The sequence below is a fragment of the Anser anser genome (assembly GCF_964211835.1).
Source record: "Anser anser genome assembly, chromosome: 2".
NCBI classification, from domain to species: Eukaryota; Metazoa; Chordata; class Aves; order Anseriformes; family Anatidae; genus Anser; species Anser anser.
The window spans coordinates 122176204-122194848 of NC_139721.1; the positions used below are offsets into that span (position 1 = coordinate 122176204).

The 18645-nt window shown below is 39.8% G+C and overlaps 1 protein-coding gene across 7 annotated transcripts in view; it reads left to right on the top strand.

The window, feature by feature from the left end:
* The window catches only part of THRB (thyroid hormone receptor beta), a 167070-nt gene that overhangs the window by 13096 nt on the left and 135329 nt on the right, over positions 1-18645 (top strand). The window contains exon 1 of one of the 7 annotated variants that reach the window (XM_083824303.1): positions 9678-9701. The exons of the other annotated variants lie outside the window; for them this stretch is intronic. The gene's annotated coding sequence lies outside the window, so the exon portion shown is untranslated. Of the gene's footprint in view, positions 1-9677; positions 9702-18645 lie in introns of those variants that run through there. 7 annotated transcript variants of the gene reach the window in all.

The following is an 18645-nucleotide window of genomic DNA, read 5'->3' on the forward strand; positions in this document are numbered from 1 at the left end:
GTTGCGTATCCAAGTCATTATATAAAGCCAAATTTGTTGTGCTTTCTCATTGTCCTATGCGGGAATGTTCTTGCAGTTTGCTGAATAGGAAGCAAGCTTGGTGCTTTGGTTCACCCTCTTGTAGGATGTGCTATTAATTTTATTATACGATCATTTCCATTTATGTGAGGACCCTGTGTATGCTTTTTCCAAATTTCCCCCAAAGTAGGAGACTTAGAAAAAGTGAATCTGCTTTCACTGAAGGCTGCTTCTCCAGAGGACAGGTTTCTTCAGGTATTTTTCAAAGAGTTAATGGCAGTAGAACATCTGAAGTCATGAGATGTGCTTTCTCTGATGTGTGTATTGTACTTCTCTTGTTCAGTATACTGTTGTTACCTGCTTTTTTTTTTTTTTTGCTTTTATTTATATATTTTTTTAATGTGGAGGGGAGAAAGTTGCAAGTGGTAACAGATACCGGTGCTTCTTAAAGAAGCTTTAAGAGTAACACATACCTGTGGTAGACATGTATCCTCCTGGCTTCCCTGTTGATGATGAGCAGGATTTTTCCTCTTGGCTTTATGTAAAAATCCAGCCAAGAGAAAAGCAGGGAGGAGAAGGATTACTAAACTTAAATCATGGAAGATTGTCAGAGTTTATTGTCTAATGTAGCCTGTCTTGAAATTTGATTCTGTTTGGAAGGGAATCAAGAGATGAAACCTCAAAAAAGCCACCTGATTTGAGGCAGGACATCCTCCAGCAAGAATCTCATTTGCTACAGGAAGGGTGAGACCAGGAATTTTGGCTTGCTGGAAAAGGAAACTCTGGAGCTCATTATCTCTTCTCCATCATATTCTGGTTTACTGATTTGGGGTTTGCTTATTACTAAAAGTTGAGGAAGGCAAAAGAGGCATGAATATGAAGAAGCTCAGGTAAATAGCCTGGGATGAGGGAAGCCATTAGAAGGAAGGTAGCACAATTTTTATGGGTCCTCGTGTTTTGTATTTCCTTATCGGACTTGAGAAGCGCTAATTCTTCCAGGCAAACAATTTTGCTCTTTAATTGGAGATCTCTGTCATAGCAGAAGGCAGAGCTGTAGAGCAGGGTGCAGAGTAGCAATGCGGAGATGTGTTATTTCTTCTGTCGTGTCCTTCTGCGTGCTGGATTTCCAAAATAGATGAGAATCTGGCATCTGGAGGAAGGGAGGAGGAATGCTGAGGGCTGTCCTCCCGCCCACATGGAGTGAGGCAGAAGATGCAATGGCTTATGGAGTGTATGGTCAGGATCTAAATTTATGAAATTTGTCAGAGGGGGCCAGTCAGGAAAGATTTCCCTAGTATTTCCACTGTTCATCTTTGTCCCCTCCTTTCTAAATTTTGGAAATGGTTACATATGCAGTACTAGATTCTGTCCTACATGGCTCCATTTGAATAAATGAATGCTGTCCAGTAACTCCAGGTTTGCAACAGCAGAATCCTGCTAGGCTGTGAAGGTACTCCTTGTATCTGCTTACCTGAAGAAAGGGCCCCGGGTCTTTGTGGAAGTCTGTACTGGCAAGTGCAGTGTAGGTATGTAAGTCTGGGGGTCTGCTTGAATTAATTTAACCCATCAAAGAAGTGAGCAGAATTACCAACATAGCTGTTAGCGTGGCCATGCTGGTTTTGATGCTTTTTGAACTTGTCATTGAGCATTGGAGGAATACTCTGTCTTCTCTGGGATGAGCTGGGATTTTACATATTTTACAGGGATAACTAAACAAGTAACCCATGTATTACAAGAAGCTTTGTTATGAAAATGAAGGGCAGACTATAAATAAACCTAATTTCTGTGTAAAGATTAAAGAATTGTATTTCAATTCTCTGTTATTTCATCAGTTGTTTGTGGTCCGAGATGACATTTTGAATAAAGTAAATGAATCTTGCATAAGTTGTTTCTCTCATTTAATTCACAACATGTGAACGACATCGTTTCCATTACTCATCACAACTACTTTAATCATGCTGTGGTAGGGGGACAATGCTAGTAAAAAGACTGATTGAAAAAGTTGGTTCTGTTTTTAACCTTTTCAATTTATGGTCACATTGCCAAGATGTGTGCAACAGCCTGAAACTAGGCAGGATGAAATTGTAAGCAAATAAAATGCCTTTTTAAAATATGAACATTAAATTGTGTATCCAATTCGGAATGCTTTTGATCATAAAAATCTCATTTTATCCTAATCTATTGTAGTTTATTAGAAATTAAAGGTCCTGTGAAACTTAAACCAATGAATTGGTCAGAGAATAAAGTAATAAACTGCAGTTTAAAAAATTACTGTATGTCCTCACATATCTTTAGTACATAGAAGTGTAATTTTTACTGATGAACTAAAGTGGCAAATACTCTTATGTTACAATTAGATTATATGCATGAAAGCAGTGTGATCATTCTAGATTACAGAGCTGTTCTGTGTCCTCCGGTGAACCAAACACAATAAATTAGGATTCTGTTTTCCATGGGAAGAAATAAAAGGACCAATTGTCAAGCTGCTAATAGGAAGGTAGAAAACAGGGCAAGGAGATCAGTGTTTCCTGAAGTGAATTTAGAGTCAAAATGCAAGTCTTTCTTTTGCTGGATGAGGAGGGAGTGAAGTTAGCACATGTAGAACCAGATTACTTACACATCTGCATACACAATGCATACTTTTTTAAACTCAGAGAGAAGATCATTAATTATTTCTGCCTATTTTAACACTGATGTTTGGACGCCTTCTGGATTACTTCATGGAAGTTGGTAGGAGTTAACTGCAATGCACAGGTACGGCAACATTACTTGGCTGTAGGATATGCTTTGGAAGAACTGTTTTGGTGTCAGAAAAGAAAGGAGCTCTTTGAGGAAAGTTAGAAGTACTTTCCAACTAAATAAGTTGTTGGATCATTGGACAGTTGCTCAGTAATTGATATCTTATTGACACACATGTATAAACCATCTATATTAAAAATACTAACAAGAAAAGTATATTTCTGTGGGTTAGAACAGCTACTTTCATCGCTGCAAGACTGCTTCATGGTGTCACACGACATGTTTGCTCTCATTACTTACAGCTGTACAGTGTTCTTGAACTCTGGGCCTTTTCCTCTCTCGTGCAGACCTTCACATCTTTCTTCCACCCTCTTGGTTTTGCACCTTGGCCTCCCTTAGTATGTTTTTGACTCTGTACCTCCCACCCATGACTTTGCATCATTTCCCTTGACCCATCTATGCCCACTACTTGCCGGATGCTCCAGCCGAGCTATATGTCAGCAGGTATGGAGGGCTGCTGCTACTGCTGCTTGGTTTCCTACCTAGACAAAGAATGAGCACTAATAAATTGGAGACATTTCTTCCTTAGCATTGTTTTTTCCTCTGGCCTTTAGTACAGCCTTGTCATTCCTGGTCCATCTGCCTACTTCCTTGCTACTCTTGACTGGTGGGATTGGCATTGCATGACATCATACCATTTGTTTTCTAGCTTTAGGTTTAAAAACATATATTTCCATGGTTTATTAATTTACTTCTTTTTCCCTCTCAATTTTAATATATATCAAACAACTTTTAAAAAACAGGGTGCATCTGTGTGCAAGGTGCTTCAAGTATAGTTAGGACCTGTAGCATTTTTGTGTAAAGCTTAGAGTGACTTTGTTCGTGGCTTCAGAAAATGGAATGGTTTATCTTAAGCTTTCTTTTTTAACGCATGTGTATTAGTTTCCATACTGCATTTATTATCTGAAAAAAATAGAAAAGATAAGGTGATGTACATTATCTGCTTAGGTAAACAGGGAAAGATTTTGTGCAGTTGTATTTGTGTAAATCCAGAATATACATGCACATGTGCATTATAAGAGTGTTAGCCTATAAAGCATTTGTGACAAATTTCTTTTTTGAGGCAAAATGAGTACTTTCATTAAATATTAATGTATAATTTTATTCCTACAAATACAGGGAATTATATCTGGAACACAGAGTACTTCATATGCCCTGTTGAACTGTATGCAATTTATGTTGTACCATTTGGCTGATGTGACTTGCTGAAGTGATTTGGGTTATTGAAGTGCTGTTTGTGACTAGAATGTAACAGCTTAGCTGGGCCAGATGACTTGGATCATCTCTTTAACTGCATAAGTTACTGATTATTAAGGTTATAATGTCAAGCACTAAGGAAAAGAAATACTAAAATTAAGGTTGATCATGTAGCCTTCATTCCAGGATCTTTGAGAATATGCAGATAAATTAAGGTTTAGAGTCCATGGACAGTAGAGCTTCACTGTTCAGGGTACTTAGTGTGTAGTGATAGTTGTGTTTGAAAACTACAGCTCCTATTAACATTACTTCAATCGATAAAATTTCTGAACAACAGATCCCGAGAAGTGCAGTTGGCTATGTACAATATGGGGAGCATGTGGTCTGTGACTGCGAGTTGCACATGTAACCATAATTTGTCACTGATTATTGTGAATTTTGAGTTGAAAACCACTTAGAAGATGTTCACCAAGAAGGTATCAAACCTTATTCTCCAGCTTAGCATTCAACTGTTGTAAGCCATTGTAAGTGTTGTAAATGGGTCGCACATGCACTGCCTGGCTGTCTCTGACAGGGTCCTTTCCAAGGAGCGGATGGTGGCACTGTGTTTTGTGAGGCAGAAGGATCTGCTGCTGTGATGCCTTCAAGAGGCCTCACATCAGAAAACCCTCTTTTGTTTTGCAGAAGTGCTCACTGTCCTAGGAAGTTAGGTGAGGGTGAGGAGGCCATGGGCTGGGGCTCAGCTCTGCCTGCTGCCAGTGTTCACCGTTTCTGGTCAACCTCAGCTGGGATCGAACCTGTCAGCTGTGGTTGTGGAGTGTTTGAGCACTTCCCCCCAACTGCATAATAATAAATTCTTCATTAGTAAGCCCTTCCTTTACCTTTCTCATGAGAGACAGGAAGGGTTAGTGCCCGGTGACCGGGCTTTGGCAGCACTTTTTGTCTGTTGCTGAGGAGCTTTTGTAGCTCCAAACCGGACGATGTGACATGGACGAAGCCTTTCCACCCTGTCCAGGCCACACTTCTGGTCTGATGAAATCAAAGGGACGAGCAAGCCCCAGATTGGGGGGTCGATGTGCCAGGCTGGACCTCTCTTTGCCCCAGTCTGTTTGGGTTTGATGGGCTGCTGTCCATGGGTCATCATGGGGCAGGCACGTGGCCAGCTGGCTGCGAGGCGCTGAACTTCTGCCGGTGGCACGGGGCTCTCCTGGGGACAGGGCAGCGCCAGCCGCAGTTGTTTCTGCAGCCAGGACCATATCTCTGCCCTCAGGCTCTGCAATGGCTTCCTAACAGTGCCTGTTACCTGGCATGGAGCTACGCATGTGGAGAAACGTGTATTTAGCATGCTTTCTTCAGTTTTCAGATGTCTTTAGGTCTTCTGAAATGCCTGATAGCTGGTAAATTCAAGAAGCTGAATGAAACAATTCTTTTTCTTTTTTTTTTTTTCCCAAATACTTGAAAAGTTTCTGTGGATCACAAATAAACATTGGCACCCTCTCTCCATCTTTTTCCCTTTATGACTAGGTTTTCACAGGAATAACGGGTTAATTCATGACATATTGGCCTTGCTTGCCAGATTACAAGTTCTGCTCCAAGGAATAGGAGAACTCGAGTAGTTGAAAGAAAGAGTCTAAAGTTTTGCATATAGACCTAAAAACAAAACAAAACAAAACAAACAAACAAAAAAACCCACAGCTGTTTCATTTGGGTACTTACGCAGAAATAGCAAGACTACTTTGACTGGTTGAATACTGGCACATGTTGCCCAGAGAAGGTTGCGCTATCACCATCATTGAAGATAGCAAAAACCCTACTGGACACGGTCCTGGGCGTGAGGTGGGTGAGCAGGAGGCTTGGACTAGATGGTCTCTAGGGGTGCTTTCCAGTCACAGCCATTCTCTGACTGAAGCTTTCCGAAAAAGTTCATCCCAAGATGGGCAGTCTGATATGGGGAATTTCAGTTCACATGTTTAGAGCATGAGTGAAGTAATAAATAATTTAAGATAGATCAATGTGATGAGAAGCGTAGAGCACACTTTAAAAATAAGCTGGTCTACCAGTCTTGCCTATAATAAATTCAGGGAAGTCAATAAAAATATTATGAATTCATACCAAAATAACAGAGAGCAAATCTTACCACTTCTGTCTACACAAACAACTTGAGCTGCTCTGTGACTATAAAAATGTCCTACACATATTTTCCATGCACGTGTTGAAGTTGCCAGCTTGTTTCAAATTTAGAACCAGAATTCATACTCTTGCCTTTGCACATGTGGAGCCAGTGCTCAAGATCAGCACCTTTGACCCCATATAAAGAGTCATATGGGCAAAAAGTAGCCAGAACTTGACTGAGCTTAGGAGTAGTTTTCTGATCATGCTTTGTTCACAGGAATATAAGTGTAAAAAGCCAAATTTACATAAGCAAACTACTCTGTGAACCCTTGCCCTCCCCTCTACCTTGACCTTTGCTGCCCAGCTTGGTTCCAGAGCTTTTCCAGAGGTCTTTTTCTTGGGTTCCATGTTTCTCTCCAGTGAGAAACCCAAATTCTTAAGGCAAGAAAGTGGTAGAGCTGTAGCCACAAAACCTGAAATCAAGCAATCTTCCCTCTCTCATTACCAAACTGTCTAATGAGGCACCCCAGTGGGGACCACTGTGGACACTGGCTGGCAGCCAAGTCCTTTGCCAGACATCTCCTTACCTTTGCTGGTAGCTTGAGAACATCCACAAGCAGCTGCTGCAAACTTGTGCCTGAAACATAAGTGCATGTTAGTTTAACCCGTATTTTGTAGCAATACTGCACGCTGATTTTTTTTCTAAAAGCTTTCAGTTTCTCAGTATTTTTTACATATTTTATTTCCTCAACTTGCAAAGACCAGCAGGAAGGCTTGTCAGCAGTTCACCTTGGAGGTGGAGGGCAAAGGGGAAGTGGATTGTTGACAGGATGGTGCTTGCTGTCCGGGCAGGTATAACACGCAGTAAAATGTAAGGCTTGGGCTCCCCTTTGGGATGTTCAACTCCATGCCAAGTTATAACTTGAGCTCAGTCTCTTCAAAGCATGTCTGTGTAGATATATCCGTAGTCCATTTTGATGATCATAACTCCGCAGCTGTATTAATGAAATGATGGAGAAGGAAAGGTATTTAAAGGAAGAGCTTTACCACTTGTAAGTGGAAACTTACAAGATCAAATCTACAGTCTGATTTATTATTATTTTTTAATGTTTTGTTGCTAAGGGTTTCCTGGTACGTCATGCCTAATCTTGTTGTAGATCTTGCCCCTTCAAATAGCTCCGAATGAGCATCCCATGATTTTGCAAAGACCTCTTCAAGTCAATGAAAGCCATTTGTGAACAGGGGTAGCTGGAAGAAGCAAACACACTGTAAGCCCTGTGCAGTTCTAGGCCAGGCTGCATTTAAGAAATGAGAGCAATATAATATTACTGTTTGCTTTGTAAAGTAATATGATCTAAAAGAGTTTGAAACAATTTGCAGATTAGGTTTATGAAAACGTCAGTATCATTTTGTCTTCTTGAAGAGTAAAATATTGAAACCCAGAAAGAGCAGTATACAGGAAGAATTTGAGAGAGACAACTTGGCAGATGTTGCAAGGCATCAGATAGAATAGGACTGAGATTTACCTATTACTGCGTGAAGCTTAAGACCTGCAATCTCTGCTAGGAGATCCAAATTTCACAACACTTGGGTGATGGTGTAACAGGAAGAAGGGTGTGGGTAAAACTACAGAGCGACATATGAGTAATTCAAGACCTCACCTGTTTTCCCATCTGGAGAGAAGGGCTAAGTGGGGAAAGCAGATGGGCAGCTCAGAAGTTACAGTTTAAACGCTTACTTTTGCTGAGCTGAGTTTTTAATAGAGAGCTTATCTGTATCGAGGATAATCTTTGGGGATTCATGTTTGTTATATGCTTTTTGTAGTTTTGGATGGAGGCTGTTTAATCGAGTCAGAAAAAACAATGGCTGGTGTTACTCCTTTTTTATACAGTATCAGAATGGAGAATCTAAGGTACGAGGACGTAGCCAACAGATGCCAGCAGACTTTGTGATACTTTACTGTTAATTTACTTAAGATGTGTTTCTTCAGTTCCTATGTGAATGAGATAACTGTTAATATCAATGGAGTGGAATTACTGTCTCATTTCAAAGTGAAAAAATCTTGGTGAGCATCAAAGACAGATCAGCAGTTTAAATAGTGTCCCAAAGTGTTATGTCATGAAAAAGAAGTTACGATCCCAGCACTGATTTTTGAAATTCAGTCAATATTATGTATCTTTAAATGTGTATTTACACATCTTCCTGCAATGTTTGAAACCAGGGCTCAGGACCCAAAAATGAAACTTATATGTAAGTACAGCTGAGATTGGCTTCAGTGCTTCTTACTGCCTGAGAAAGGAGAAAGGTGAAAATAAAGGTAGGTGAGCAGTGAATTGAAGCTTAATATTTTCCAAAGTTCAACAGTTTTGTGAGGAAAATGATCTGCTACAGTGTGCTTTTAAGATGGAAATCATTTTATCTACAGTACTAAATTTGGAATCAGTATATCCAGCCATCTGCATCTGTATATATGTCAAGCTTAATATCTTGATTTAGGGATTAAATTTATACTGAGCTCTTGCTTTTTTTTTTTCAGACTTCTGCTATATCACATTTTGTTTTGTTTTGTTTTGTTTTTCCTAATGTAAAATGGAATCTCATTGGCGAATTTTGTTGCATTTCTTGTTTACTGATATCTTTGTGAAAAACTTGGTGAAAGGTTTTGAAAACTCAGCAGAAGAATCCTTTTCTTATACCTTTATATGTCAGTTAGCCAGTGGTTGAAAGCAATTAATGCTCTTCCCTTTTTAATCCAAGCTGTATTCTGATCAACATTACGTAATTCAACAAATAGAAGAGAAACTACCAAATTAAAGTACTGTATTCTTTTGTTTTCTCTGGATATACAGCATAGCAGATATTTCTATATCTATAACATAATAGATAATATATATACATCTGTTATATATATTCTATATGAATATTTTATAGATCAATATCTAGATTTCTATCAGTAAATGCATTATATTTTTGAGTCAATTTCATTTTCTGTCAAAAATTATCTTGAAGTTCATGTTTCTGCTGAATTACCCATTGTTAGTTAGGAATAATATTGTCACTTTGGTTGACGTAAGAAATTGTGACTTTATGAGGGTGCCTGGGCCTTGATGTTTCCCTGAGGGGTTACCTGCTTTGAACCGGTTGTGTAGACAGTAAAATCTGGTCGTCTGCTTGGACAGATAGGACAGATCCCTGTTTGGTTAGGCCATTATCAAATTGGAGGAAGTAACTGGAATTGGTAAAGCAAAGACAGGCATGGCAATAATACAGGAAGAAAAAATGAAGCAATGCACTATCATGCAGAACGCTGTCTCTTTGCTGATAAGATTTATGGCTGTAAATAGAGGTCATGACGTCGCTCTGTGGAGATCACAGCTTTTCTCAACCTTGTACCATTTCCCTATGGCTCACATATGACTGGTTCTAGAACACCATGTTCCAGCTCTGTGCTCCTCACTATTTATTATTTTTACTGACCAGAGGAGATTAAACAGGAGAGAGTTCAGGGAGGAGCTGGAAAAACAGTAAAGGGAGTGAAAGGAAAATGGCATTAGTGAAGACTGAAAGGTGCCTACGTAAGTATATTGGTGACGTGTCTAAATTGTCTGCAAATATTTGTAAAGAATAACTGTAAAAAGTGAAAGTGCTTTTGATTTTTAATAACAGGATCTTTTATTGGAAGGAACACAAGTGAGACTTTGGGCTGGGATGGTGTTATTACTTTGAAAGTAAGATCTAAGTTGTACAAAGCATTAGCAGCTGTATGGTATAGAATGAAACTACTTCGGTAGGATGAGGGATAGGCAGCTACTGCAGTCCCCTCTGGTGTGACTGTTTTCATAGTTGTGACATGTTTTGGTTTTATTTGTGTTGAACACTAAACAATGCCTTTGACCTAATTTAAGTGTAGTATAACAACATTGAAAAAATGAACTGTTTACATCATGAAAAGAAGAAAGGAAAATACATTGAAGTATTTCCTATTGTTATATTTTTCTTAATGAAACATTTGCTATAATATAAAGCAAACCAGCAAAAATCTGATTCTATTTTGTTTGCCTAATGTGGGTGTACATAATCTTGAAAGAGCCATGTGACTTTTTAGGTGTTATTTCATTTTCCCTTTCAGCTTTAGACTGTGGCAGTTAAAGTACCCTAAAGGGGTCTTTATTCTGGTTGAAGTGCTCAGCCTGCATTCATGTTTTCCTCCTCCTCCTTTTCTTTATGGCAGTGTTTTCAGTTTTGAGGATTGTTGAGGAAGAAGTGTCATATTTTCTGTTAAGATCATTGTCTACTAAAGCTACTCGATACCTTTTCAGTGATCCTAGCAATCATCAATCAGCCAAAAAATGAGCAGTGCCACTTAGAACTGCAGGTTACATATGCATGTGACCCTGATTCAGAAGTGTAAGTGTCTTTAATTTAAGAAACTTGTATGACAGGTTATGTGATCCTCCCTGTGCTTGCCCGTCTCACTAGCTGTCTGGTTCTTTTCTAAAAAACGCTACTTAAGATGTTAAGAAGGTTTTTTAAAACTTATGATGTGAAATCACATCATCTTAAAAACCTGACCTGTGAATAACAATATGTAGACTGTAGATTGGTCAAAGCATGGGAGACTGCAGTTCGGCAGTGTGCAAGGAGAAAAACACAGGGAAGAAAGGGGAAAAAGGACAACTGTCTCCATGCCAGAACTATCAGATTTGGTATATATTCCAATCATATATATATATATGAATATTATATATTTAATACTGATATATATATAATGTCTACATATTATTGCTTGATCCGTCACTCCCCAAAATGTGGTGGCAGCCTTGAACAGAGGTTTCATTCACAGTTGCAATGGTAAAAATCCAGTGCTCTTTACAACTTCCCAAATCTGATGTGAGTGTTTCTTGCTCGTGTCAGAGCCGCCATTTGGACAGATGCTAAGATGTCACAGGATGTCACAGAGATCATCAGCCTACATTTAATTTTTCTTTTAAAATGGCTTATGAGATTTGCAGGTGTCTGGGAGGTTGCTCAGAAGGGCTGGGAGCAGATTGTTGCAGGTTAAGACCTTACAAACTAATGGTATTTTGAATGGACATCATATAAGCACATTTTTCATAACCTTCATTTTCCCTTTGTGCCAGAGTAAGTCTTGGAGCCTAACCATGAACTTGGAAACATATAATGAAGGGGGAATATTTCACCACAGTCAGTGATTGGAGATGAATTCCCCAGCAATAAATTCTCAAAGTATAAAAGAGGAAATGTGCTAGAAGTCTTCTGATAACATGTAGTAAAAAAGAGAAGTTTGACTGCATGCTACAATGTTAGATTTACTGTACTGCTTTTCATCCCGATTATCAATATCTGGAGTTTCAATGGTCTGTATTGTTTGTAAGTACAGTAACCCATCAAGAATAATGAAATTACCATGGCCTGTTTCCACTGTGTCATCCAAATGAAAAGCCCTCTTCCATTTTTTCTTGTATATATGTACATTTGTATTTGTCTGTTTGTCCATAAATGATGCTTTACAGGCATATGAAAATAGAGAGAGTCTTTCCAAGATCTTCCAATTTATTTTCATCTAATTATGGTTATTTTCTATAGCTTTTATAATTAACACTTTATTATGAAAAAAACGCATGTAACTGATTCAATTTGCAGTGCTGTCTGTTTACCCATGTTGGAAATTATTCTTTAACTCTGTGTGTTTGCTTTTTTTAAGGATATCATGACTCATTATTTACTCATGGGTAATCATCTTTAGTAAACACTGCATCTTGTGAGAGCTAATACAGAGCTGCATGTGTATCAGTTAGACAGAGACCCTTCGATTCAAAAGCTCCTGCCAGCTGTCACCCCCACAGCTAATATCACCTCATAATACAGAGCTAGTTACAAAATACCAAAATAATGGCTGTGTTCAGAGAAACATGAAAGCCTGTGAGTAAACCAAAACTCGGTAACATGGAGGAATTCAGGTCTGCAGCAAAACATACTCAGGCATATAATAGTACAGTTCTGTATTTTGTGCACTACTATGTTTGCTTGGTATATTATATTTTTTTCAACTAAAGAAAGCAAAAAGCCCTGCGTAAGATAAAAAGAAAATAATTTAATCCTTTCCTTTTCCTGTTATGTGAAAGGAATACTTGTCTCTATTTCTAGGATCTTTCCTTAAAATGATATTCTAGGTTTAGATTTTGAATCATTCCCTGTGATGACTCCCTCATTTTGTCTCCTATTTATAAAAGGAGTGAAAAGATTTAACTCATGAATTTTTCATGTGGACTACAGACTTGCTGTTCAGGGACAAATTCTGTCCTCAGAAGTCGGTGTCGCTGGTTGGTTGTCTGAGTCACTGGGAGCCTTACGAATGTATTTCAGCGTAGTACCAAGACTTAAGTGCTTTGTTTCTGTCATACATATGGGAGTAAGAATTAAGCAGATGATAGATAAACTGATTGTAAAAATAGATAGGAAATAGAGGTTCGTTTTCCAGTCCAACATGCTGCTGCCAGTACTGGAGCAAGAGTAAAACCATTACTCACTGCCCTGCGGGAGCTGCACCCTGCAATGAGTGAGTACCATATTTTTAAATATCTAGTAACATCATGAAAGGCTGAAGTCAAAGCAGAAGTTCAGATCTTAATTAGTGAAACTGCCTATCCTTCTTCACTGCCGTGAGCCAGAAAAATCTGATTATATTTTAAACTTTCAGAGATGGACTTTTTCGTTTCACTTCTTAGGGAAACAAAGAGCGAGGCAAGTGCAGGGAGCTGCTTCATGTGCGGTAAGGGGCTGGTCTCCGGTCCGTAACATCTCCACCAAGTTTCACGTTTAGGGCAGCCCTTGCCCCTGTATTCTTTTGGCCTCCAAGATTTTCTGTACTTTGAAGTTACTAACCAAGTTAACCTTTGACCGAGAATTTCAAAATCACCTCATGAAAAGCCCTTCCCTGTATGCTGCCTGATAAATGAAAATCTCTCTTACGCTTATAGGACTCATAAAGCCTCTGCAGAAAAGACTGCAGGCTTTATTAAGTCTGAATTGCAGTTTTTCTGTATAATCCTTTTTAGGAGGAGGCATACCAGTTAAGCGTATGAAGTTCTTCCTTGCTTTTTGACCTCTAGAAGGTAAAACTGGGCATAAGTAGTTACAGGGGAAAATGGTGGTGGTGCTACCGTGGTGGGAGCACCTTGCTCACAGCGGGGGTCGGTCTGGGAGGTAAGAGATTGCACTCAGCCGTGCTGTCTCAAGACCTGCCTGAAATAAAATTGGAAAGCAAACTGAAAGAAAATGAAACAGAAGTACTCCCCACCCCTATGTTTTTTGCACCAAGACAATTTAAGGCTGTTGTTTGACTAATTCAGCATCTATTTTCTGGAAAAAAAAAACAAAAACAAAACAAGGTAGAGCATCAGCAGGTGCTGACTGCACACACAGTTCTCTTAAACCAGGGGCACAGTGGGTCTCAACCTCTGTATAAAATCTTGGTGGACGACAGGGATCCCTTTCTGGTACATGGTATATCTTGTGTCTGAACTCCACTGGTTCGTGCCTGAGCATCCCGAGATTTCTAAATACGTTTGTTAGTGGCTTTGTGGATTTCTGTCCTTCTCATGCCGTGTTCCTGCGAATTGCCTTGTGATGCTGTCGCCGTGGAGCTGGCGGGTTTGCTCCGGGCCGTGTAAGAGGATAGCTGGGAGCCCGGCTCCCATGGGCAAGCCGCCCCGCTCAGTCAGCCAGCGGAGCTGCTGCAGCTCTCCTCCGTGCACCTAGTGCTCTTGGGACGAGGCTTCACCTGAAGGGCGCGTGGTGCTGTTGGCTGTACAGTTCAGAAAATGCCTGATTCTCCCTCAGGAGAGGGGGGTTTCAGGCTGATGGGCCACCCCGCAGTGCTGTCAGAGGGGTGAGGGCATGCCTCTGGTGGAGCAAGTTGGAGATGGCTGCTAAGGGCTGGCTTCGGAAACATCCCAGTAGGGCGCTCTCAGTGCTCGCCTGGGAGGTGAGATGTACCTGGAAGGAACATGCTGTCTCGTAACGGCAGTGTCATTTATTGTGGGATACACAGTGTGGGAAGGCAGACGTGACATGAGCTATCTGCTGCTAGCAGAATAATGCAGGATGATATTTTTAAGAGAAATCGTAAACATGTTTGGCATATAGACACCATAAAGTGTCTCCTGTAAGACTCATTCGTCCAGTATTGCCTAATCAATTTGTCTAGAGCTCGTTGTTTTTGAAGGTTTGATTTCTTTTATGCTTCATGCCTCACTCTGGCACTCTGATGTCTGACTGATGAGGTCTTTTGATGTGCTATATGTATAGCCCTTATGAACTTGTCTTGCAAAATCAGTAGATTTTAATCAAGTGCTTCTTTGAGTACTGAATCCTAAATATGCAGACTTGTTGGCACTCAGAGAGCTTTATTTGTCTATCAAAACACATTAAAAACAAGCAAGTCTATCGGAGCTGGCTATCTTGAAAGGGTTAGGATTAAGATACCAGATTTAGCCTGTGGCAGCATTGAGGAGGATAATGGTAGATAGATGGACAGAAAGATAGGGAAATAATTGACTATTAATTTAAATGTTTTGGGGTTATAAACTGACTTTCCACCAGAACAGGTCTGTCATTACCTGTTTTTCTCTTTCTGAGCAGTTCCCGATCTCTCTGAATCCAGTGCTGTATGCTATTTTGAGAGTCTTTTCATGGTTAATTGTGGCTGTGAGGGCTGCACGTGGGCGACCAGGGCATCCTTGGAGTTGTGCGAAGGTGTTGGGTCAGGAGATCTGCAACAAGGCTCAGTCAGTTCACAGGTGTGAGTTGTATTTGGTGTTGAAAATGGTGTTCAAAATCATAACATTTGGGACTTCTAACTGTGCCCCTAAAAATTAGGTTTTGTTCCCTGCAGAAACTTAGGACAAGATAGGCACTTCAGATGCACTCATAGGTGTTCTGTAGGTATTCTTACTTTCTGTATGATACCTGGGTGGTTACAAAAACTGTGATGTCTCTACTGATTTCCTTCTTTTTTTCCTTTTTCCTTAAATTTACAAAAAAAGATATTAGGGGATTGCACTAGCAAAGTGTATAGACCTTTCTTGACTTTTGAAATCCCATCTCTTTGTGGAATTTCCTGGATTTTTCTTTATCTTTTAAATGAGTTTCTGCGGAGAGTTCAACTGCTCATAGAGGTTCTTAGACTTAAAATATGAGCTGTGCTAAATAAACAAATAGCAGTGCCTGTCGAAGCCCGTTGAATTGATGTCTGCATAGCAACATAAACACAGCACAGCAGAAGACAGTAGTTGCGGAAAGGACCTGAGGAATCTGATAAGTCTCTCCTCCTTTGCTGCTAAAATATCTCAAAAATGGAGAGAAAGCTGATAAAGCACCCTACCCACTTTGTTGGAGACAGCCAGCACACTGTATAAAAGCGAAAGTTTAGCTTTTGGCTTACATAATAGAAGGGGGGAAATGTCACTGCGGATTATACAAGTTGTACTAAACGCTTGTCTATTAAAAGCAATTTAGTTTTTTCCTGCTGTGCTGGCATATAGAGCTGCTGTCTTCTGTGCCGTAGTGTTAAACCGACACAATTTCAGCTATGTTCATTTTTTATTTTTTCAGAAAGTTTATGTCTGTCAGTCACTTATGGAAGTGGCTGGGAATTGCTAATGCAGAAATTGTGCGACAAGGAAGCAGCTGCTTTCCCGCTGGTGTCTGCTTTTTGTTGTCTTTGAGTGCGAGCGCAGGATTTGGTGCTGGGCAGCAGAAGCAACAGCACGCAGACTCAGGGCAAAGCAGAACGAGAGACTTGTGAAATGTCAGTCCTTCAAGCCTTGCGAGGCAAACCGCTGCTAATGAGAGTGTTTCTGGGTACATTTTGGGGAATTTTGACCCTTAGCATTTATATGCAGTGGTAGAAATATGATAAGTTTGGTTTAATCTTCTGGAGGTGTAGTGCTTGAAATGGTCTGATATAGCTAGCATATGTACCCCCATGTCAAAAAGTAGACAAACTTTTATTACTGCTATTTTGATTTTTCTTCTAAAATACAGGCAGAAGGTGTTTAGTTGTGAGAAATGTAAAATATTTCCCCATTTAAGTAAGAGGCTTATTTTTGTGTGTTATTGCATGTGTGTATTCCCTTTGTTCCACCTTGTCAGTGGAAAATCTTTGCTGTGGTGTTTTGTTTTGTTTTAGGGGAAAAAAACAACCAAATGGGCTTTTCATTTTCTCCAAATTATGGTGCTACTTTGATAATAGTTACAGGAATTTATTTTTTGCTGGCGTTTGATACTAGATACAGGATCGTGAATTTTCAGAAGTGACTCATGATTTGGCGTAAGACCATCTTAGCGCGTAACCTAAAACATCTGAAAGATGGTATTCAGTTCTTACTGGAAACAAGGTTCCATTAGAGATGGTCTTGTTTTCCTGAACTCCAGACAATTCTGTCTGGATAACAAGGTTCTCTACAGTTTTCTCTTTACTGTCCTTACAGCACCCAGTGGTGTAGTGGCTCTTTCTCCTTTTTGCTTGCAGTTAGCGATCGTGCTGCTACGAGCAGGTGATCAGGCAAGAGCAGACGTCAGTTCCTCGGCCTGTGATTCAGCAGGGGGAGGACGCTGGGAGGAGGATGCTGGATGGGGTGGTGTAAAAGAGATGGGTACATATCGGGGGGCAAATGTAGAACCTCGGGAGGGTTCTCAGAACAGCTGCACTGCGATCGGGAGTGCCATTCGATGACAAATTATGTATCGATAGGAAAAAGTGGAGCACTGTGTTTATTCCTGCTGAGGAGACATTTCTCAGATCTTGTCAACAGTAAACACCTTTGAGGATAACCTGAATCAGTACCTTGTCACCGAAGCACGGCTACGAAAGCGGTCCGTAAGCATTCACTTGTTGGCATGTTTTGTTCAGAAACAGTTTCTCTGCAGTGCTAAAACAATGGTAAAAATCATTTCAAAATCATAAGTAAAAAGGTCTGATTTCAAATAGATGAGACTAGCACAGCCATCTTTTGTGTTTACAACATGACTTTCAAGATAGCATAAGATGAATAATTCAAAAATGATTTTGGAATTCACCATGGATACATCCTATGTGGCAGGTTTACAGTTCAGTATTGTTTTGAGTGAAGAAATCATATAAAAAAATACAAGAAAATCTAGAATAATTCCATGTATCATGCAGAAGTTCATCAAAATAACCTGATAATAGCTATCATCATTCACTGGAAGACATGTTCATAGTTAATCGTTTTGATTCTTCATCGGTGAGGAAACCACAGAATATTCTGTCCAAGTTGTTGAAGATGCCATCCAAAATGCAGTCCAAGATTTTGATTAAAACAGAGTATGCCTTTTGCACAATGAGATGTTGTGGCTGGATCTAATTAACAGTGAACAATTGGAACCACAGGAGAACAAAATAAAATAATGATTCAGATAAGTTATGGAGCTTTTCCATTACATAGCCCATATGACCGATCCCAAATACCGACGTCATAGATTGAGCCTGAAATAAAAAAAAAAAAGGCAATGTTGAAATATTATATGGAAAAAAAGCTCTTCTGGTTTGTAACATGAAAAAATGCAAATTTCTGTTCCACTGTAACTTAGCTGCAATATTCAGCTGCTTTGTCATACTGTACTTCTGGTGCATTTGCAGAAGAGAATTCCTTCCTTATAACCATGAAGCAAAACATGCTATGAGAGCCTTTTTTGAAATAATTATAGAAACAAGAAAGTAGGATATTTCGTGCCTAATATTGACTGTGGACAGTGAGTCCTCTGCCTCCCCCCGCTTTTCTCTCTAAGTTGCTTCTCTGCCCCCCTCCTATACAAGTGGGCTTTGAGCATCAACTTCCCCCATCAGCTCCATGCTGACCTGGGAGGAGCGTGGCGGTCATGGTACCCATTTCTCCCCCCTGCCAATACCCCGTGTGCCGTGGGTTTGTTGCACGTGCCTCATACCATCGTATTTCTTCCTGCGCGTTTCCATCGCACTGCCATCCTGCATCCCTGTCTAGCTCAGGGATCCATGCCAGAAGTCAAAACATTGTAATTAGTACATATATTTTTAATTTCTACATGGGAGACATTACTCAGGGTATTGACATCTGTTGCATTGGATTAGAATTCCTGTTTGCCATCTAGCTGCTGGTAGTGCCTCTCTCCATCAAAGCAATTAATCAACTGGTGTACTTTTTGTCCCATATAGCATTAGTAATTGTTTTGAGTGGTGAAGGGTAACCCTGAAAATCCAGTACATAACTCCACATGCTACTGCCTACCAGTAATTAATTATTAACCAAATTTGAACTATGATAATTAATCACTGATCTTAGAGAAGAGGTTTGGGAAAGTAATTTCGGTTAAGTTTACTGGAGTTTCTTGAATAACGAACAGTCAGATTCTCCCATTTTCAGTAAGTTTAACAGTAAGCCAGTAGGGTCAAAAAGATCTCAGGATAACTTTATACAAAATATCTTGACTTTTTTT